At 33.7% G+C, this 23419-nt stretch overlaps 1 protein-coding gene across 1 annotated transcript in view; it reads right to left on the minus strand.

The window, feature by feature from the left end:
* The window catches only part of LOC309631148 (uncharacterized protein), a 595395-nt gene that overhangs the window by 282462 nt on the left and 289514 nt on the right, over window positions 1–23419 (minus strand). The window contains exon 5 of the mRNA XM_082397251.1: window positions 13030–13157. The gene's annotated coding sequence lies outside the window, so the exon portion shown is untranslated. The remainder of the gene's footprint in view (window positions 1–13029; window positions 13158–23419) is intronic.

A 23419-nucleotide genomic window follows, 5' to 3' on the forward strand; every position in this document is an offset into this window, starting at 1 on the left:
CCCAAAAGAGAGAAATTATAAACTTCAGTTGATATATTATACAATCTTTAAAAATGATCTTTACCAAAAAAATCTTTACAAAGTACTTATTATAATACTATAATATTAACTTATTATTATGCTATGACATATTAAGAAATATCAGTATCAAAAGCTGGATATATAATATGACCATAAATACACGAACCAAATAGAGAGTATGCATTGAAAAATAAACCAACAACAACACTGGGGATTGGGGATTGGGGATGAATACCTCAAATTGTAGTAGGAATGGGTTTTGTGTGAGGAGGTTATGGATAATTTTAATTTTTCTTCTACTTGGCTGTACTTTCCACATGCTCTATTCCAATTATTAATTACTTCTGTAATGAAAGAAGAAATGTTGGTATGTGTTTATCTTCCCAACGAACTAAGTTTCTTGAGGGAAAGTATTGTGTGATTTACTCCTTTGAATCATAAAGTACCGTCACGCCTAAATTAAGTGTTCACAAAAATTTTCCAAGTGGCCAGTGACTGATAGCTTTTTCCCTCTTAATTTCAGTTCTTTCTAGGACATCAAAAGGGAAAAAAATGTGACTCAATCTGTTTTGTTTCTAAATCACATCCAAAAGATTCCATACACATACCAAATTATGAGGCTAAAAACTAGGCTGTTATAAACTGTTTTGAAAGGGAAATATTATAAAAGAGTCAGTTTGCTAAAGTTGTGTGAGTAATGCAGCATGTGCAAGATTTGGCATCAACTCATACTCTGATAGCACCAGACTCCCAAAAGAAAACCACTTGTCTTTTCCTCTCTTAAGGGAAGAAATATTATCTGCTTTTACTGAGGAACTAAAAGATGAGGTGAAAAAGAGTTGGTGGAGTATTTCTACTGAAAACCCTGTCCAACACTATGGTTGATAGTAATAAATGGTCTCAGAGCCTCCTATACTGGGTCCCATCTGTTCAAATGGCACCATGCCTAACTGCCAGATGGTGTACTGGCTTCACAGGGATGGAGGCGCCAAAAAGATGGCTTTAGAAGACATTGTTAATACCACCCCCTTGAGTCTCCTGCCTCAGTTACAACTCACCTGTGTTGGTGCTCCTGTCACACCTCACACTGCTTTCATAATTTCTAGAAATAAGTGGTTCCAAACACTTACTATGTCACTTCCTTGAGCTGCCTTACAAAAGTTGTTTCTGATCTTACAAAAGTTGAAAAAGAATACTAAAGTAGGGGAAAAAAAGGCTGAGAGTATCCAAACACTTGAAGTTGTCAACATCCACAGCAAGTGCCCGAGGGCCATTATAATCATATGATGTGTCAAACTCCATTATGTAAGGGTGGAATGTGTAGGCACCGCTTATTAAATTTAACCAGTCTCAATGAGAAGAGAGCAGCTCTGCTGCACGGGAGGACCAGTTTATAAAGTACACTCACCCGAAAGAAAAAAAGGAGTTCTAGTGACTCAAAAAACAAAACGAAAACACAATTTTTCTCAATGGAAGTAAATGGAAGAAAGGATAATTTCAAAATGTATTTATTAATGGCTTAAATATTCCTCAAAACTGTTGTGCTAAGTACACAAGAAGAAGCATAGATTCTGTCAGAGGGTAATTTTCAAAAAAAATTAAAGGTAAGTCTTTTACATTACAGATGTATCACTGAGTGTTAATTCATTAATTATGTAACCAGTAGGATGACAAAGTTAGTTCAGAGAATACTTGAGAAACTAGTTATATAGGCATTTAAAAACATGAACATTAATTGTCTAGGTAAGACACAAAGCTTGTTCAGGTCCAACAGGGGCAATAAGACAACAACTTTCAGGGTGATCTTTTTTATGGGCAAAAAATCTGCAAGCTACATGTAGCTTCAGAGCTATATTCTCCAGGAAAAGCAAATAATCCAAGGGTGGACCTGTTGACAAAATGTCCCAGTATGTCACTGAAAAAAATATGCTGTTCTCTTTTTTGTCTTATTTCTAAGATTAGGATAATTTTTCTTAATTCCAATGGATACATCAGAATAGAATCTTTTTGGGAGGGAGGCAGTTCTGGAGAATCATGAGAATTTTATTCAGCTACAGTAGAGATGGGGTGGGTTCTCATTTCCCTGGGTTGCAATCAGTTTCCTTATAGGTAGTTAATCTCTCTCTCATTTTTTTTTTTTTTTTTTTTGGTGGCATTCTGTCCCATGACATTCACAATCACCAAGGAGATCATTTGTATTTCATTCTGAATCCTTTTACCCCAGGATCTTTAATGACTTATTCTTATTGCAAATGTTTAGCTAGCCTCATCATACATATTATACCAAACTAGTATAAGCATTTTCTTATGTAAATTGTGTAGAAAAAAAATATTTCCACATAAAATAAAATAGGTATTTGCTGACTGCATCCAGAGCATACATTCCTCTTTTTCTGTCATCTGCTCCACTAACTACTGCCCTCTAAGATCAAATGGGTTTGGAAGGGATCTTAAGTACTACATGGGATTCAGGCCTATATAAATCTGCCCTCCACATCTTGAACATGTGTGTGTGTGTTCCTGTGTGTTTGTACACATATCTGTTCACACATATATGAATGTATACATATGTACACACATATATACACAAATACATATAAAACATATACATACATAATTGTATATGTGTATATATGTAGTCATGTACTAATTTAGATAGCAATTCTAAGATTCTGGCTTTTCACGTTTATATGAGTTAAATCATTCATTCATTCCATAATTCCATCAGGTGCTATTTTCTCAGTTAAGTAATATTCTTTCCATACAGACATTGGGCTTGATGCTGGGCATATAACTTTGAAAGTAAATGGAGACAGTAAGCCTCTTTCTTGGAGCTTAAAGTCCTGAAAAACTTAAGTTGAAAGCCAAATTTATCATCTATCATCTGTCTATCTACCTATCAATCTATTATCTATCTATGTATAATGTGAAAATGAAATACAGCGTGCTATGAGAATGCAAATCAGGGAAAATAAACTACTCAAAACCAAAATAGTAATTTTCCCTGAAGCAATCACAAGAAAGCTAAGAAAGGACAAATAAGTAAAGTTTATCCAGGATCTCATGGGCCATGTTTGAAATAACATTGGAAATAATTAGATATAGTTTTTATATCAGAAAGCCAAAGGCTCTGTCTTCCATTGTGTTCAAGAGGACAGTGATCCTTGTGTATCTTGGCTTTCTGCAGTGAGTGATGGAAAACCCAACTCAAAATTGTTTAAGAAAAAGAGGAATTTATTGCCTCATATAATGGAACAGTGGTTTCAGATATTGCTTATTCTAGGGTTCAAATAATTTTTCTCTCTCTCAATTTTTAGGCATTGCCTGTTCGGTATTGGCTCCATTATCTAAGCCCACATGATTACAAGATAGTAGCTTATAGCCCCTGAGGTAGTATTCTTCCAGGTTTGAATCCAGCAAAAATGACCATTCCCCATCATAAGATCTGAGATTCAAATTAGACCAGCTCAGGTCACTTCCAATCCCTGAAATAGTATCACAAAACACTAGAAAATAAAAAACATAATATTTATGCCCAACCACAAATCTATAATACTAACTATTAATATTAATATTATTACTTTTTATGGATGCATACTCTTTGATTGCTTCTCCAATATGACAATTCTGTAATATTTTCTACAGAAAATATAGAAAGCTAATTCAATGGTTTCTCTAGCACAGTTGATAACATTTTTATTATTGATAGATTAAAAATGTATCTTGGTTATATGATTTATTAGTAATATTATGTTATTTTTTACAGTTGTTGTCAAATATGTGAAAAACTCTTGAGGCTGTGCCTACCTTACCCACAACCAGCAATTAGTCCTTATTGCTCATTCCAAAATCCCATCCTGATAGCTTTCTGGGGCTACTTTTGGTACCTCTGTTTTAACCTGTGTTTCTCTAAATACAGAGGCTGAGCCAAACTCTTGTATGTAGGTCCTTAAGGTAGAAAATGATCTTAGAGGGCAAGAGTATGAGAAAAGGATAGTGAAAGGAAAGGACAGTAAGCCAATTGTATTGGAAAGCACTGCAAGGGGCCAATCACACCCTTGGGAAGCATAATTAGATAAATCTCTGAATTATCTTTTGAGAGAAGAAAGGGGAACATATTTACGCTGTAGATTCCATCTTCCACTGGTCAAGGGTGACATTTGGGCATTAACATCCCACTGCACATGCTTGAGTGCCAGGTGAATCCCCAAAGGTATCCCACATCACTATGTTAGAGAAGCTCTGGGGTGGAAAGTGATAGGTAAGTACACTGTGTAGGTCCAAGAGAGGTTTTGTCAGGTTATGCCTGTGCAAAGCTGGTCAAAGCAAGTGCAGAAAAGGTTGGAGCAACAATGGCTGAAGTCAAAGTAAGGTTGAGAGGATTTGAAGAGAAACACACACACCCTATTTTCCTTTGTGGAAAAAATACTTAGCCTAGAGTTCATAAAATCACTAATTTTGGAATATTAAAAGGCAGGCAATGTGCATAGGTATTTATATTAAAATATATATTATATTCCAAGAATATTTTTCATCTGTGAAAAGTAATCATAATGAAATAAAATGTTTTATTCCCATCTCTCTTGGATGCATTTTCTGTATTATTGCTCCTTGTCACATATGAGGAAAGTAAGGTCCTATCTTACTCCACATAATACCATCTTAAATAAATAATTAAATAATAAAAACACAAATAAAGCTTCTCAAGGAAAAAAATTAAATTCTGAATAGAACCTAGCCAACTATTTCCATGCCTATATATTTATGGGTCTTCTTACAGCAGTATTCCATTGAAAATTCCAGTTCTCTAAACTGTATATTTTCATACAATACTCTAAATACTTCTCTTTTGTGTGTGCTTCTAAGTCTTCTAAATTTAAAATAAAGAAAATGTAATCATCCCCAGTGGGTTAAAGATTTTTCTTAGACCTAAATGGACAATAAATTCCTAGTTGGAGAAGGTGATTTCCTGTTCTTGACTTATTTCTCAGCTGTTATAATCATTTGTAAAGCAGGTTAAGAAACACCTTTGACATTCTCCTGTGGCTTTGAGATTGCTATGTAGCTATTCATCCTCCACACAGAAATCAAATGAATGAATTACTAGCATTTAACAAAAAATGAAATCTTCATGTGAAAAAAGCTGGGAAATAGTTGGAGAGAGCAGCAGACTGTAATCTAGTTAGTAAATAATAATGCAAACCACAGTGCAATGGAAATGAAAAAGAGAACAAATAGGTTGGCCTGATGAGATTTCATAAAACTTTTGGCACTGAACAACTGGGTAAATTTCCTTGCCTATTCATGTCATTCATATCAGCTAAAACATTTGCTATTAAGAAAAGCATGGAGAAAATGGAAACTTTCTGTAGAGAGTTCAAATAGGTTTATTTGTTATGCAATTTGTTGCTTCACCTGGCATAAAAGCACTAATTATTTCAGGACACTAGGGAACCAGGTAAATTTACCAAATTTACCTTTGTAAGTTTTTATGTACAAAATAAGTAGGAAACTTAGCACTTCTTAGAAGCCACAGATATTTTTCTCAATCTATCCAGGAATATAAATTAATACATTTGTTCTTTCAAAAACTATTTTAATTGCACAATTAATTTATGTTAATTTGGAAAATTGGGAAAAACACATGAGGAAAAAAATACTATTTGCCTATAACCTTAACACCCAGAGAGACTCACTCAACATTTGATAGTCTTCCAAACAGCCTTAATGCCTATACATGCGCACACAACACACACACACATATATATATGAAAATCTCAAAATAGATCACATTACAGCTGCTGTTCTATACTTTGCCTATATGCTCCAAAAATCCTTTTGTATCAGTAATCAACAACCTTCTGTATCAGTACACATTTACTATGTGTATATACTATGTATACAACATATACACATATACACACAAACATACGCCTACATATGTGTGTATACTATTTTCAAATTTATAAGTTAAAAACTAGAAATCTACACTAACATTTCTGAATAAGAAACAGTGATCTTGTTTTTGAAATAAAAATGATTCATTCTTATTAAAAAAATTCTTTCCAAGCAAAATTGAAAAGGACTAAAGAAAAAAAGATTAATCCCATGACCTGAAAATAACCATTGTTAACTTTGGAAAATCAAACCAAATATTTTTTAGGAATATATTCAAATAGAAGAATAGATGGATAAATGTATATACAGAAGCAACTTTAGAAAATAAGGTAATAAAATAAATATTATTTTAAATAAATGTATTTTCCTTAATTTTCCCAGAATTTAAAAGCAAAAAAAAGAGCAGGTAACACTGAAGGAAATGTTGACACTTTTGAAAAATACTTTTCCACTGCAGTAGGTACTAGTTCCTAAAATATCTCTAAAATTTATAACAGCAGACTAGGTGATACAGAATGCATAAGTGATCTGGAAGATAGAATAATGGAAATCACCCAATCAGAACAGCAAAAAGAAAAACAAATTTTAAAACATGAGAACATCTTAAGGGATCTCTGGGACAACATCAAGCATACCAACATTCGCATTACAGGAGTCCCAGAGGAAGAAGAGACAGAGAAGAGGGTCAAAGATGTATTTGATAACATTTTGGCTGAAAACTTCCCAAACCTGAAGAAGGAAACAGATATCCAGGTTCAGGAAGAACAGAAGGTCCCAGACAAGATGAAAGCAAACAGACCCACACTAAGACATATTAAAATTAAAATGGCAAAAGTTAAAGGTATGGAGAGAATTCTAAAGGCAGCAAGAGAAAAACAAAGAGTTACATACAAGGGAACCCCCATAAGGCTATCAGCTAATTTCTCTGCAGAAACTTTGCAGGCCAGAAGGGAGTGGCACGATACATTCAAATTGCTGAAAGGGGTAAATCTGCAACCTAGGATACTCTACTCAGCAAGATTGTCATTTAGAATAGAAAGAGAGATAAAAGAACTTCACAAACAAGCAAAACTAAAAGAGTTCATCAATACTAAACTTACCCTAAAAGGAATGTTAAAGCGTCTTGTCTAAGTGGAAAAGAAAAGGCTGTAACAAGAAGAATCTATAGGAAAGAAAAAATCCAGCAGTAAAGGCAAATATTTAGTAAAGGCTGAGGATCAACCACTTAAATAAGCCAGTATGAAGATTAAAAGACAAAAAAAATTATAAAATCAACTATAACTACAATAATCAGTAAAGGCATAAACATGAAGATGTAAAATATGACATCAAAACACAAAAAGTGGGGAAGAGGAGTAAAAAATGTAGATTCTCTTACAATGTGCTTGCACTCAAATGACTACTGTTTAAAACAAGTAAATATAGTTATAGGTCAACATATATAAACCCCATGGTAACCACAAATCAAAAACCTATATTAAATACACAAAAACTGGAAGGAATGGGACACAAGCATACCACTAAAGAAAATAATCAAACCACAAGGGAAGAAACTGAAAGAAGAAAATAACGAAGAACTACAAAAACAATTGGAAAACAAGTAACAAAATGACAATATGTAAATACCTAATGATAATCACTTTAAATGTCAATGGACCAAAAACTCCAATCAAAGGACATACGGTGCCTGATGGGATAAAAACACAAGACCCATCTATTAGCTGCTTACAAGAGACTCACTTCAGAGCTAAAGACACACACAGACTGAAAGTGAGGGGATGAAAAAAGATATTTCATGCAAATGGAAATGACAAAAAAGTGGGGGTAGTAACACTCATATCAGGCAAAATAAACTTTAAAACAAAGTCTATAACAAAAGAAAAGAAAAGAAGATGCATTACAGAATGATAAAGGGATCAATACAAGAAGAGGATATTATACTCGTTAACAAATATGTACCCAATACAGGAGCACCTAAATATATAAAGCAAATATTAACAGACAATAATACTATAATAATAGGGGATTTTAACACCCATTATATCAAAGAACAGTTCATCCAGAGAGAAAATAAATAAGGGAACAGTGGTCTTAAATGACACAATAGACCAGTTGGACTTGATAGATATCTACAGTACATTCCATCCAAAAACAGCAGAATACACATTCTTTTCAAGTGCACATGGAACTTTCTCCAGGATAGATCACATGCTAGGCCACAAAACAAGTCTCAACAAATTTAAGAAGACAGAAATTATATCAAGCACTTTCTCTGACCACAACAGTATGAATCTAGAAATCAATTACAAGAAGAAAAATGGAAAAGCACAAACACATGGAGACTAAAAAATCAATGGGTCATTGAAGAAATGAAAGAGGAAATCAGAAAATACCTCAAGACAAATATGAAAATGTAAACACAACTTTCCAAACTCTATGGGATGTAACAAAAGCAGCTCTAAGAAGGAAGTTTATAGCAATACAGGCCTACTTCAAGAAACAAGAAAAATCTCAAATAAACCTAACCAGGCTTTCCTGGTGGCGCAGTGGATAAGAATCTGCCTGCCAAAGCAGGGGACACAGGTTCGATCCCTGGTCCAGGAGGATCCCACATGCCGCGGAGCAACTAAGCCCATGCGCCACAACTACTGAGCCTGCACTCTAGAGCCCATGAGACACAGCTACTGAAGCCCACGTGCCTAGAGCCCGTGCTCCACAACAAGAGAAGCCACCACAATGAGAAGCCCACGCACCACAATGAAGAGTAGCCCCCATTTGCCACAACTAGAGAAAGCCCATGTGCAGCAAGGAAGACCCAATGCAGCCAAAAATAAATAATAAATAAATAAAAATTTTGTTAAAAAAATTTTTAAAAGCCCCTAACTTACTATCTAAAGGAATTAGAAAAAGAACAAACAAAGCCCAAAGTCAGCAGTAGGAAGGAAATAATAAAGATCAGAGAGAGAATAAATAAAATAGAGACCCCCAAAATCAATAGAAAAGATCAATAAAACAAAGAGATGGCTTTTTGACAAGATAAACAAAATTGATAAACGTTTAGCCAGGCTCATCAAGAAAAAAAGAAAGGACCCAAATAAACAAAATAAGAAATGAAAGAGGAGAAATAACAACAGATATCACAAAGATACAAAATATCTTAAGAGAAGACTACAGACAGTTATATGTTGACAAATTAGACAAACTAGAAGAAATGGATAAATTTCTAGACACATACAACCTCCAAAGACAAAAATCAGGAAAAAATAGACAATCTGATCAGACTGATCACAAGTAGTGAGGTTGAATTTGTAATACAAAAACTCCCAGTAAACAAAAGGCCAGAACCAGATGACTTCTCAGGGGAATTCTACCAAACATATAATGAAGAGCTAATACCTGTCCTTCTCAAACAATTCCAAAAAAAAAAACAGGATGGAACACTCCCAAATTCATTCTGAGGCCACTATTACCCTGATACCAAAATCAGTAACAGGCCATTATCTCTGATGAATACAGATGCAAAAATTCTTAACAAAGTAATAGCAAACCAAATTCAACAATATGTAAAAAGGATCATACAGCATGATCAAGTGGGATTTATTCCAGGGATGCAAGGATGGTTCAATATTTGCAAATTAATCAATGTGATATACTACATTAACAAAAGGAAGGCTAAAAATCATATGATAATCTCAATAGATGCCGAAAAAGCATTTGACAAGATTCAACATTCATTTGTAATAAAAATTCTCATCAAAGTTGGTACAGAGGGAACATATTGCAACATAATAAAGACCATTTATGACAAACCAACAGTTAACATCATACTCAACAGTGAAAAGCTGAAAGTCTTTCCTCTAAAATAAGGAATAAGACAAAGATGCCCATTCTCACCATTTCTATTTAACATAGTATTGGTAAGTCCTAGCCATCACAATCAGACAAGATGAAGAAAGAAGAGGCATCCAGATTTGAAGGTGAGAAATAAAACTATCACTATTTGTAGATGATATGGTTCTATGTATAAAAAACCCTAAAATCTTCACCAAAAAACCAGTACAACTAATAAATGAATACAGTAAAGTTGCAGGATACAAGATTAATATACAGAAATTGGTTGCTTTTCTATACACTAAAAATGACCTAACAGAAAGAGAAAGCAAAAAAAAAAAAAATTCCACTTAAAATTGCATCAAAAAGAATAAAATACCTAGGAATTAAACTTAACTAAGGAGGTGAAAGACCTATACTCTGAAAACTATAAAAAACTGATGAAGAAATTTGAAAATGATACAAAAAAATGGAAAGATACACATGTTCTTGGATTGGAAGAAATAATATTGTTAAGATGTCCATACAACTCAAAGCAATCTACAGGGTTAATGCAATTTCTATCAAAATACCCATGACATTTTTCACAGAACTGGAACACATAATTCTAAAATTTATATGGGCCCATAAAAGACCCTGAATTGCCAAACCAATCTTGAGAAAAAGAGAACAAAGCTGGAAGTATCATGGTCCCTGACTTCAGACTATACTACAAAGCTACAGTAATCAAAACAGCATGGTGCTGGCACAAAAACAGACACATTGATCAATGGAACAGAATAGAGAGCCCATAAATAAACCCACAAACTTAAGGTAGATTAATCTATGACAAAGGAGGCAGAATATACAATGGAGAAAAGACAAATTCTTCAATAAGTGGTGTTGTGAAAACTGGACAGCCACATGGAAAAGAATGAAATCAGAACTTTTTCTCACATCACATACAAAAATTAATTCAAAATGGATAGAAGACCAAAATGTAAGACCTGAAACCATAAAACTCTTAGAAGAGAATATAGGCAGAACACTCTTTAACATAAATTGTAGCAATATTTTTTTGGATCTGTCTCCTAAGGCAAAAGAAATATAACAAAAGATGAACAATTGAGACCTAATTAACTTAAAAGCTTTTGCACAGCAAAGAAAACCATCAACAAAATGAAAAGACAACCTACTAAATGGAAGAAAATATTTGCAAATGATATGTCCTATAAGGGGTTAATATTCAAAATTTATAAACAGCTCATACAACTCAATATATTAAAAAAAAGAACAACCCAATTTTAAAAATTGGCATAAGACCTGAATAGACATTTTTCCAAAGAAGATATACAGATGACCAACAAACACATAAAAATATTCTCAACATCGGTAAACATCAGAGAAATGCAAATCAAAACCACAATGAGGTATCATCTCACACCTATCAGAATGGCCATCATCAATAAGTCTACAAACAGCAAATGTTGGCAAGGTTGTGGAGAAAAGGCAACCCTAGTATGCTGTTGGTGGGAATGTCAATTGGTACAGCCACTATGGAATACAGTATGGAGGTTCCTCAAAAAACTAAAAACTACCAATGATCCAGCAATTCCACTTCTGGATATATATCTGAAGAAAACAAAAACTCTAATTCAAAAAGATACACACACCTCAATGTTCATAGCAGCATAATTTATAATAGCCAATATATGGAAGCAAACTGTCCATCAACAAATGAATGAATATATATATATATATATATATATATATATTATGATGTTTTGTGTTGCTTCTGTAAGCACCTGGCATTCAGATTTTTTTATTACAGCATAACTCAGCTTATCTTGATTAATATAACACTAACCTTTAATCCACATCTTCTCCTATTCTTAATTTTAATGTATCACTTGATAGGCTGGAGTTTATCATCTTTTTTTTTCAAGAGATCTTGACAGTTATCTTATTGCAACATTAGCCATGCTTGAGAACATCAGTCAACAACAGCCATGCTTCTGTTGCCTTTATAAACTTGGTTGAGTATGTAGTTACTGGGTCAAGCTTTCTCCCATCATTTTTAGAGATTGATACGTGTCTTCTGGTTGAGTGTGAGAACATGTAAGAAGTCTGAAGACAACCTTCATTTCTTCCTCATGCATTATTTTCTTTTTCTGCTTGGATTCCTATACAACACTTTTTAAAACCATTTTGTTCAGTAATTTACAATGTTGTGAATTGTTTTTGGATGGCAGACTTGGCTTTTAAGATTTGAAAATTCTTCTCAATCTTTATTTCATGAGAGTTTTCTTATACTATAACTTGGACTATGTTTTTCTTTCCCACTAGTTTTGTTTTCATCTTCAGGATCCCATTATAATATTCCTTTTGTCCTTATTACATCTCTATCATGTTAGTAATAATCACTGTTATGTTATTCTCTTTTATTTATCTGTTACCTGTTACCATGCCTATAGTGTCTTCAGTCGTTATTCTATTTTTGTTATTTTAAGTGTGACTTTCATGTCTGGACTATTTTTATCTTATATGTTTCCACTGAATTTTTATTTTCTTCTGAGTTCTACCAGTTCATTTTACGTATTTTCTATTGTCGTATAATCTCCTCCCAGAACCTTTTCACCTGGTCTTTAAGCTCTTTTTTAAAAAGCAATCACACACACACACACACACACACACACACACACACACACACACTAGAATACTATTAAGCTGTAAAAAAGAAGGAAATCCTGCCATTCGCAACAATATAGACAGACCATGAGGGCATTATGGTAAGTGAAATAAGTCAGACAGAGAAACACATATCCTGTATGATCTCACTTATAGGTGGAATTTAAAAACATAAACAACAAAACAATCTTGTAAAAAGAGAGATCAGATTTATGGTTACCAAATGTGGGGGTGGGGCAATTGAGTTAAAGTGATGAAAAGATACCAACTTCCAGTTATAAGATAAATAAGTGCTGGGGATGTCACGTACAACACAATGACATTAACATGATAGCTAACACTGCTGTATGGTATATTTGAAAATTGCTAAGAGAGTAAATCCTAAGACTTCTCTTTACAAGGGAAAAAACATTTTTTAATCTATATGAGATTATGGATGTTAACTAAACTTGTGTGGTAATCATTTCACGATATACAGAAGTCAAGTCATTACGCTGCACACCTTAAACTTATACAGTCAATCATATCTCAATAAAACTGAATGAAAGAAAGGAACTAGTTCAGATAAAGTCATGAATTGAGAATATTAACAAAAGCATCAACTTTACTCACCTTTTAAATGTAAAGACTTATATGGAAATGGATAATCCTGTTCAGGTTGGTGTTTAATAAACACATATTTTAAGGCAAATGTTCCACAGAGATTGTTACTTTGTTCTCCAAAATATAATCTTTAATTCCTAAAAACAAACCAAAAAAGCAATCACATTGTCTATAATTTGTTTGAGAATAGTGAGAACTATTTCTTTGAACCCTTCTTTTTCTTTGGGAAACTCCTCTATTCTTTTTGTAATGTGTATTTGCATTACCTTTCATTTATGTTTTTCCTTTTTTAAAAAAATATTTGCCACCTCATTGACCTAGCTTTGATGTAGTATAGCAATATACCTTATTGTGCATCCACTTCAAGGATGGATCAAGACATGGAATGAATTCAGTTTATGTTAACAACTATGTCCATTATGTATCCTATCTTCAACTTTTTAGCACAAACCTATGCCAGTAAATAATGCAATTTTGAAATTGAAGTTTCCTCTTTCTACCAAGTGTGCAACTTTGAATAGAAGTTTTCTAAGAAGTCTGAGGTCAACTTCGGCCATCTCACAAATATTCTTTGCAGATAAGCTTACTGATTTTGCTAAGACAACATTAAACTTTTTCAAAGTACGAAAAAGTTGTACTTTTTGAAATTCTACTTATCATAGCCTAACGTCCAAATTTCTTGGTCCTATCAAAATTTTCATCAAAACTGTTGATGTAGCTAACTCAGTGGTATTTTTTAATCTCTGTTTTCATCAGCTACAGTAGAAAAAGCCCAAAATAATTATTTTCTTTGTTAATTTCTCCTATAATTTCTAAACCACAGCTTAAAACATTCTAAGCAATAATGTTTGAGTTATAATTACAAATGTGAATGCTTATTCCTGTTGGAAAACATAATTCTTACTGTATCCAATAGATTTAAAAAAAAAAAACATGCCATTGTGAAAAGCTTTTAATTTGGGGGCAATTTTATGATCTAAAACATTTCAGAAATAAATCTTTGACATTTTGACATGTTAATACCATTTTTAAGTTAAAATATTTCTTTACTTTTTAAAGTTTTAATTTTCCTTGTTCTTGGTTTTCTACCTAGTTCTCTTTATGGTTTGTTTTATAAAGATGATTTAAATTATACTCTTTCAGCACAGATAGGTTTTGTTTGCATATGATGCATGAAGGAACATTCTTCACATTCACAGAAAAAAATATACACTATAATATTTTTCTTAAATGAGCAGTTCTCTCACTCTTTCATCCCCCTCACTTTTTGATGGAAATATGTATCTAGAATAGGCATCAAGAATATTTTATTTCCTATTTAACACTAGATTAAGAAAAAAACCATGAGTATAATGATAAAATACAACTGAAACTTAGTGTCAGGGAGGGGTGGAGTTTGTAGCAAACTAGACTCAATATGTTCCATCTAAAGGGGGAAGTCACAGCCTCTTGTTGCAGCAGGGACTGAGATGTATTGTTGCCAGATCTCTCACTTTAAAAGAAGCTGGAATTCAGCGTTTCTAATAAACCTCCTAATTCTTACACGTTGGCAACTGAATTAAAACTTAAGACCTATGACTCAAGGGGAGAAAAAAGAAAATAGATGAGAAAAATGGGATGATATATATAAAATATGATGAGATAAAAATAAATTAGTCAAGAAAGAATTGCAAAGACATAAAAAATGCAATTCAAAAATTTGAATAACTATTTGGATGCAGTAAAGAACAGTAATGTCATCCAGAAAACCTAAGCAGTGACCAAAATGATTTTGAAAATTTCTCCTGGCATGCAGAATAAAAAGAAAAGTGAAGACCATGACTAGTAAAAAGGATGATCGATATGCAGAATAAAGATTAAAGATTTAAACTAACAGTTATGATCTCTGAATTTGGAACAACAACAAAAAAGATAACTGAAAAGAAACTATAATCAAAGACAAAACTGAAGACAATTTCCAATTTGACAGATCACTTAGGTATCATGTTAGATTATTTTCTAAAAATGTCACCAAATATCCATCCACTTCAAATCTACACACTTTACCACTCCTCTCATCAATAGGTGGATTCCATTTCTCCATCCCTAAATCTGAGACGTCCCTGTAACTTACTTTGACCAACAGAATGTGGTATAACTGATAATATGCCAGGCCTCAGGAGGCCTTGTGTGCTTCTATTCTCTTTCCTGATACACCATCATCACCATGTGAAAAAGCCCAAGCTAGCCTACTGAAGAATGTACATCAGAGGAAAATCATCCTACCTGAGGCCAACTCTCAGTGAACCTGCTAGGTGATCTCCATCACCTGAGCAATTCTAAAGAAGAACAGCCAAGCCTAACTCCTATCATCAGAACTACCCAGCTGACCCATAGATGTCCAAGGAATAATTAAATGCTTATTGTTTTAAGTCTCTAAACAACAGAGCGGTTTGTTAATGCAGCAATAGCCCACTGATACAGGTTGTACCACATAGACCAAGCGCAATGAATAGAAATATATTTACACCTAGATGAAAGCATAAACTATGTAAAGAAAAATATTCTATAAGCAACCAGATGGTAGAAGAGGATGAGCATGAAGAAAGAAGAGGAGAAGGAATGAGAAGAGTGGAGAGGAGAAAATATGCTATAATAGTCATAATATTAGATGGCCTTCTATTTCTCTTCTGAAAAACTAAATGCAGAAACAAATTCAAGATAAAATGTGCGAAGTTAGAAGAAAACATATGCTACAAAACTATTATACTCAACCAAGTTTGTATATTCAGATGACAGAAAAATAGTTTACATATGCAAGGATACAGGAATTATACTTTCCATCTGAGAGGGGGAAAACTTACTGAAGATGTACTTTTGAGGTGATAAATTACAAATAATGCCATTAATAGTTTCAAAATGCTATTTTTTAAAGACTACAATTTACCAATTTAAAATGTCCCTTCATTTTCCTTCAAAATAAGAAAATAAATAACATTATTTTTATTAAACAATTACTTCTGTGCCAAGTACTATGCTTGTACTTTACATACAGAATCTAAGGCTTAAAACATTCCTGAAAATTAAAATTAAATCCTAATTTAATAAGAACATTAATAATGGAAAAGTCATGGCATAAAATAATTGTTAATCAGCATTGACAATGGCTTAAAAGTGACTTATCAAATAATAATTGTAATTTTGGGGCCCAAATGTAACATCAATGCTAAAAATTGCTACTCAAGGAGAAGATGTCATAATGTTCTGAATCCAAAAGTCTATAGTGTATATTAAAAATACCGGGAAAATAAAGTGTAGAAGGAATAATGATATGCTAGGTTCCTCATCTTGTGGATTTCTCCTTAATTTGGTAGAGAAATATTTATTTTAAAATTCATGATCAATTAAAAACATAATATATATTTTTTAAAGTTACTGGATAACTAGCAAAGAAAAAAATCCATATAGCAAAAATCAGAAAACAAAATGACAATCAAATATAAACAAAACACAAGAAAACAGATGGCAAAAGTAAAACTAAGCATATCACATGTTAGTAAACATGGATGGTTTACACTCCTCCATAAAAATGAAAGATTTTCTAATTGCTTTAAAAATATTTAATCCATAGCTGGGATATATCTGAAAAATTAGACAGAAATTTTGAACATAAAAGCAAATGGGAGATTTATTAGACAAATATTACTATAAATACAGTCACAATATTAAGTTCACGGTGAATACTTTTTTTTTTTTCTTTTTGAGGTGAATACTTTTATATGTATAATATAAAAAGATAACATAAAAAATAACCCATAAAGTCATAAACATTTACACAGAACATGTCAAAATATCTAAATATATGAAGGAAAAACTAGAACTATAAGAAAAATTGATAGCAGCATAATTTTATAAGAAATAATACCTCTTATGCCTGGGAAAACTATCATGGGGATTTACATTCTGTTAAAAGTAAAGCAGTTTTGGAGAAGGTATTTCAAAAAAATCCAGAGAAAGAACGAGAGTTGTTTTCTGAGGGTTGAAAACTAATTATTGGAGGAGTTTACGGGCAAAGTACTCTTATATGTTTATAGAAGGCCTTGTTAAAAGACAAGGATAGATTCTAAACTACCAGAAGTGGTTTAATAAAGAAGGAAATGTAAACTGGGATGGCTGTTGTTTCAACTCATCTAACTAGGAGATTCTAGAGCTGAAAGAGGAAGAAGGCTGGTAGGTCTCAAAACCCTACTCAGCAAATAACCAACTCCCAGATTATTATCCATCCATTTGATTCTGGATAGGAAAGCAACAGCAGCAGCCAAGAGTGATAAGTAATATCGGGACAGTGGCATAACTGAGCCTAAGTGGGGAGCCATAAGTAAGGAATCCTGATTGCCTGGCTGGCCTCTGGACAACCCCACCCCTTGGCTATTAGAAGCAGCTGTCCTAATAAGAGTAGGACTGAAGTATAAAAGACTTCTGGTGACAAGCTTGGGTGTTGGGAGAGACCTGGAGAGTGGAGGTGGATGGAGGAGCAAGGAATGATCTTGAGGTGCTCACCCCCATACACATCCAGAATGTTTTTTAAGAACACAAAAATACATAAATAAAATAAAATTATTTCAAAAAATTAAAAAATAAAAAAACAGCTTTATAAAAAGAACACAAAGCAAGACTTGGACTTTTGCTCTTTTTTCCCTCCTTCCCCAAAGCAATATTACCACCCAACATACTACTGAAGCCAGAGAACAATGCGGGGGGTGGGAAGCCACATTATAAATAGAATGACTTACACAGGGAGATTAACTAATGGAATGAACAGAACAGATATTCAAAATGGGATATTGGAAACATGGTGTAAGAACAAGCAGTTCTGGACAGAATCTTATTTGAGATATTAGGATGAAATAAATGTATCATTACTGAAATAGAGACCTCAATGGATGGGTTGAATAAAAGAATATAAAACACTGGAAAATCAGTTATAAGCTGGGCAGAGAAGTTGAAGAACTCTCCCAGAATGTATCAACAAGGAATAAAATAATGATATATATGTATATATAAATTATGAATTCAAAAACCTGAAAAAATAACGAGCCAGAATTTCCCAGAATTAAAGAAAGATATATCAGACCTCTGGCTGAATAAATGCAAAAAAGTGTGCCAAAAGGGTAAATAAGAAAAAAAAAATAATTTAAAGTAAAAAAATTTAAAACCTCAACTAAGCATATTATAGTGAGATTTGAAACATAAAACTAAGAGAATATGCTGAAAGTTTCTGGAGAGAAAAAGAGAATCACCTAAAAATGAACACGAATCTGACTAATGTTAGACTTTTTAACAGCAACGCTGGACACATGAAGACTATGGAGTAATATCTTTCTGATAAGTCCAAATGAAATTATTTAAATTACTTTTTCATTTTATTTTATTTTTTCAGTACTCCAGCCATCTCCACCACTCCTTCCACTTGGGAACTATTGCAATAGCCTACCTACTGCATGCACTATGTCACAACACATTAATGTATGCCTTACATGGCAGTGTAAATGGTATTCTCAATCCTCAATTAGAGCTTGTTACCTTCTAATTAAAATGCATCACCTTGGGGAAAACATCTAAAATCCCAACATGGCTTAAGGCACTGTCTGGTCTAGTCAAGCACCTCTGAATGCTGCCTGATATGAGAATCCCCAGGGAGGTTTGTACCACTGCATGGGCCCTGCTTACATAGTTCTCCTTGAAGGGCCTGGGGCTGCCCCCAGCTCCCCAAGTGACTCTGAAGGCAGACAGTTCAGAAACCCTGATCTTGCCCTCGTGGCCTCTCCAGCCCCACCCCTTCCTTGTGCCCCTTCAGTGCTCCTGCTGCACACCTCTCCTTCTGTGCCTTGAACATGTCATTCTCCTCCTTGCTCCAGGCTTTGCACGGGCTGTGCCTCCATCCTGGGACACTCCCATACCCTTTCATCAGGGTCACTCCTGCTCTGCCTTCAGATCTAGCTCACGCCTCACTTGCTCAGGGTACCCTTTTCCCATCTTCCTAAGTCTCTCTCATATGTCTTAGAGACTTATAGCAAGTGATATATCTCCTTAACAGCACTTAAGACATTGGATACAGCTTAATTATTTGTATGAGTCTTTCACAAAACTCTCTTCTTCTCATTGTGAGCTCCATGGGATTAAGGAATATGTCACTTTTCTTATTTAGTATTGCATAGTTTTCAACTAATGCAGTGCTGCCTAACAGTTGTTGAATGAACGAGTGAATTAATCAATGACAACTACAAACCTAAAACCAGTAAACATCTTAAATTCCCATATGCCTTGGTTGCAAGTCATATACAAATTTATTATATTTTGTGCATATATGATTGTAAAGGTGTGGTAAATCTAGTGGGTAGATGAGCTAATGAATGATATGAGGCTATATTTTGAGTAGCACAAATATCATTTCGATGTTACTGAAAAATTATACAATTATTTTTCCCATGTTTGTTAAAAAAACATATAAACGTTTTCCTTTTCCAGAGAAAAATCATGATTGCAAACCTAATGCTCTGTGAACTCAAAGCTAGAAACATATCTATAATAGAAAATATTTCCATGTTTTTGAGACCCTTTCTTAATTATTTTCTACCATTATTTTTCTAAAATCACTTTGATACAAAATGTCATTTCAAGATCATTTAAAAAAGAAGAGCAAAGAATGTTAATTCATTTGTAAAATAAGAATTAAGTGAACAATCTATTCATGAAGTGTCTTCAAGGGCGATAAGTAAGAAATAAAGAATACAGGTTGTCAAAATGAATCATTAACTTCTCCAAATCCAGGAAATTCAAGTTTAACAAAAAATCCACAATTTAATCACCATCGCACTTTGAAAAATAAAGGCAACAGACAGCCTATTTGAATGGCATCTGTCTTAGATTGCAAACATCATCAGGAAAATCATGAGGGTAATCAGTAAAGGACCGACTTGAGCAACCAAGAGAAGTATAATATTTAGTGGATCACATTTTATCAAAGAAAATTGAGAATAGTTGATCCATAATACGTGACACTCAGACCCTGAAATACCACTGACTCTTCCAGGTATGAAGAAAGTACTTCTCAGAAAATCCTCATCATACATGGAACTAGCATTTTTCTTGTGAAAGCAGAAAACCTGTGCTGTAAAGAGCTAAAGATCATGGAGGCAAAGGGCTCACAGTAATCTATATGTGTATTTACCCATATATAAAATTGTGCTATGTTTGTTTTTTTATTTGATTTTTAATGAAAATGAATAATTTTATATATTCATTACTATGCAGTTATTTTCACTTAACTTTTTTCTAATTATTAATGCATATTCATGTAATTTTAACACAAATAGGACAGTATAAAGTATTTTACTTTTTGGTCTAAGCAGTCTTCTCTTTTTTACTCATGTCCCTTTTTCTCTCCTCCTCTTCTTTTCCACCCTGGGCTGCCATACATGGTGGTACAAATTGCTAACTGCAAACATCAGATCACACTGAGATCTATACATTAGTTACCTATTGCTACATAACAATATTACCACAAACTTGGCAACTAAATAATCCAAGTTTATCATCTCACAGTTCCTGTGGGTCAGGAGTCATGGTGTGACTTAGTTGGACCCTCTGCTTAGGGTCTCACAAGCCTGCAATCTAGGTGTCATCCAGGGCTGCAGCATCATCTGGAGGCTCGACTGGGGAATTATCTGCTTCCCTGATTGCATAGGTGTTGGCAGCATTCAGTTCCTTAGGGCTGTAGGTCTGAGAGCTTCACTTTTTTTTGTGGCTGTTGGCCAGAGACCATCTTCAGCAACTCACCTGTGGTATTTGTCACGTGGGGTTCTGCAACATGGCTACATGCTTCCTCACAGTCAATGAGGGTAAAAGAGATTCCAGAAAGAAGGGAACTACAACCTTAAGTAACATAATCACATACATTTAATCACCTTTGCTGTATCACATTATATTGTAGAAGCAAATCAGATTCCTCCTACACATAAGAAGAGGAAATTGAAGAAGGACATGAACACTAGAAAGCAAGAAACATGGAGGGCACTTAAAACTCTGTCCACCACAGTTTATATAAATGATACCCCTCGAATTACACAGTGCATAATCTGTGTGGCCATATGCAGCTGTCATTTTCATCAGTATCAGTATCCCTTCACTGCCACCAAATAACTCATGGTAAGAATCGGATGCGTATCTTTCCCTACTTTTCCCTTGCTTACATAATAATGTATACATATGTAAGAGAAATTTTTGTTAAGGCTTGTTTTACGAATAGAGGTTATATTATGCGGTCTCTTCTCTATTGCTTTTCTCACTTAGTAATATTTCATAGGAAACATTCCAAGTCAACTGATACAGCTCTACTATATTTTTCTAATGGCTATACAATATTCCAAAATGTGGATACATAATAATTTATCTAATCTTTCCATTGCTGAAAAATTACTCAGTTGTTTTATTTTTGCCTCCCCTCAAGTGAACATACAAATATATTTATTGCATGTACATATATATAACATATATTCATATATATCTACCTATAAGAATATATGTTCTTATAGATGGTTTCTCTCTTCCTGGGAGATGGAGTCTCAGAACTGGGTTGCTGAATTAAAGGGTATGTGTATTATATTTTAATAGATGGGGCCAGGTTCCTTCCAAATTGGCTTTAACAATCCACACTGTCATAAGCAAGGCATGAAAATACCTTCTCTTAACATCCTCCATAACAATAAGCATCTTAACTCTTTTAAAAATTATTACCAGTCTAATAGATGCAAAGCATAGTTCATGTTACTTTAATTTGCATTGTCCAGGATACTCTGAGTTGGAAAATCTTGTAAATGTTCTTTCATTTATTGAAGACATATGTACTGAATGCCTACTATATTCCTACACACTGCTCTACAACAGGGAATACAGCACATCATATACATGAGATATATATATATATATATATATATATATATATATATATATATATATATATATATATATAGTCAGCATGAAATTTTGCTCAAATGAGGGTAACATATAATTATAATAAGTTGTTAATGGAGGTTATAGTACTATAGAAAACATTCAGCAACTTTTAGAAGTTCATATAAGGAAGATAATCATTATTCATATTTTGTGATGAAAACAAACTTTCTTACCTCCAACATTTTAAAAAGTTTTAGGTGGAGTTAGAGGTTGTCAGCCTATTTGAATCTAGTAATGTTTAAAAGACTAGGAGACATAAATTACATTTCAGTGGTGGGAATGGGGATGGGGCAATATTCCATTATATAGTGAGGTAATATTCCAAGTCATGGAATTAAGTTAGTGGGAATAGGTGCCAGAATTGTAAACAAACAAACAGAAAAGGTATGAAGGAATGTGTGTGCGATGGGAGTTGGGGGGAACACAGGAGTACCTCTTAAGGATCTTGAATACAAACTTTGTGGAATGTTTAAAACAATGGGTGTAAGAAGAAGAGCATGCAGAATAAGCTGAATGACAAAGAGACAAAGGGACTTGGGCAACCAACAAATTGGAAAATGGCATCACTATCAAGATCAGAAGTGAATGAGGTGGACTCGGTCTAAGATGGTGAAGAGCTCCTACTCCAAATACAGGAGAACAGGAAGCAGGGCCTCAGTAGACCCTGAATCTGCCAGCACCTTGATCTTGGACTTCCAGCTTCCAGAACTGTGAGAAATAAATATTTTTCCTTAAAGCCACCCAGTCTATGATAATTTGTTATAGCAGCCCGAACAGACTAAGACACAGACTTAGCCAATACATAAGAATAACAATAATCACTTCTCCAGCATCTTCTATGGGAAACGGTGTAGGATCCTCTCACGGAGAGAGGGGTCCTAGAGGAAAGCGCCCTTGAGCCTTGACACTTCTTAAATCCTGCCTTTTGCAACATTACTATGTTTTTTTCCTCGTCAAAAGTGTATTCAAATTAGGTTAATTAGTTAATATCACAAATAGTTAATTAATTCACTTTCTTAGAAACAAAAGTAACTTTTTAAAAAAAGTCTGGATAACTTCCTGCTCTGTCTCATAGAAGAGAGTAATGTAAACAAGCCATTTTAGAGATGGCTATGAAAAGTTGGAGATGCCATGACTGCCTTTGCACATTATAGTGAAACTTAAAGCACTTTCCTTTCTATGCTCCCATATGGAATTGTCAAGTTAAATACTATATGGTGATAAAATATTCCAAGCAATTAAAAACAAATAAGACGGGTGTCTCACATGAGACTTGGAAAGTGAATACTATGTTCTTGGAAGAAACATCCAAACTACACTGAGGACATAAAGATCGAAAGTACAGTTAGAAAGAAAGTAAACATTCATGAATAAAAACTAATTAATCATTTCTTGTCCTCAAAAA

The sequence above is a fragment of the Balaenoptera borealis genome (assembly GCF_965194805.1).
Source record: "Balaenoptera borealis genome assembly, chromosome: 6".
In the NCBI taxonomy this organism is placed as follows: domain Eukaryota; kingdom Metazoa; phylum Chordata; class Mammalia; order Artiodactyla; family Balaenopteridae; genus Balaenoptera; species Balaenoptera borealis.